This window comes from Aplysia californica, unplaced genomic scaffold (genome assembly GCF_000002075.1).
Source record: "Aplysia californica isolate F4 #8 unplaced genomic scaffold, AplCal3.0 scaffold00595, whole genome shotgun sequence".
Classification (NCBI taxonomy): Eukaryota; Metazoa; Mollusca; class Gastropoda; order Aplysiida; family Aplysiidae; genus Aplysia; species Aplysia californica.
The window spans coordinates 160,173-161,368 of record NW_004797865.1 but is presented as its reverse complement, the minus strand read 5'-3'; positions in this window follow the sequence as shown (position 1 = coordinate 161,368).

The window sequence follows — 1,196 nt, the reverse complement described above, 5'->3', positions numbered from 1 at the left end:
TGAGGGGGTGGGGGCAGAAAGTGGAAATGAAAGCAGACAACAAAACATTGCTAGAGAGCAGGAAAGGAGGTGAAAGGAGACAATTTTAGAGAAGAAAATTTTTCGGTTGCTACCCTACTAGAAAGCACCAACGTGTTCATTTAATTTGAATAATCTCCATTTCTTAAAACACGTAGGAGACCAAAGTACGATTTCTGAGTGGGGAACATTTTTGTCGAACATATTATATCCCTCTCATCCCGGGATGGCCCGACAGGCAGGGTCCGAAGCCTTCCACATAATGAGCTAAATTGTGTTGTTAGGGGCGTAAAACACCAACATTTTAAAACAATGCTTTATGTTTCCTTCTGCGGGGAAGATGTGTGTGTGTGGCGGGGAAAAAGGGGGGGGGGGTCATTTTGATAAAGCGGAGAGACCCCCATATGTCTCTGTTTGGTTTAATTCAAAGCTAATACAGAACCGAAATTTCCCTTCTTGCTGAAAACCTTGATCTGATTTATTTGTAGCGGCAACAGCTCATTCGTTGAGTTATTAAACCTGTCTTCGGACAAACGGAGTAAAACCTTCGCATGTCTCAGAACGACAGTGTTATATATAATAATATGTCGAACTAGTTCCTGGTATCGTTATTTTTTTTTTTTTAAACCCATGAAAAAATACACCTCGAATACAAACGTGGGCGGGGCACGTTTCCGGATACTGGTCAGTGATTACGAAGTCGCGAAATCGTGTTCCTGGCTCTGTGTGTGTGTAGACCACCGCTGGCTAAGAAATGCGCCTTCAACACATGAATACAAGGATTTCAAAATATTTAAACGAAAACGAATACACTATTCACAGGCAAAACAGTCTGAACTTTAGGATTAAAGCACTTCTTTTGCGAAAGAAAAGAGGACAACTTCCATTTTGAAGATCAGCTGTTCAGATGTACTGAGCCCAACATTTTGGTTTTTTTTCCAGATTCTTAATAATATGTCGTAGCGGTTACATGTGCACAAGACAAGAAGCATTTTCTTAAAATTCCAATTCTAAATGTTGACCAAAAAGCAAAAAATATAAAAATACAAGATTGAGGTAGAACGATTCAGAATTGAAACATAAATCTAGTACGTCTTTCGCTTTCCCGTTTGCTTTCAGGGCTTTGAACAAAAACGTAGAGCCATCTGTCCCTCTCTCTCTCTCTCTCTCTCTCTCCT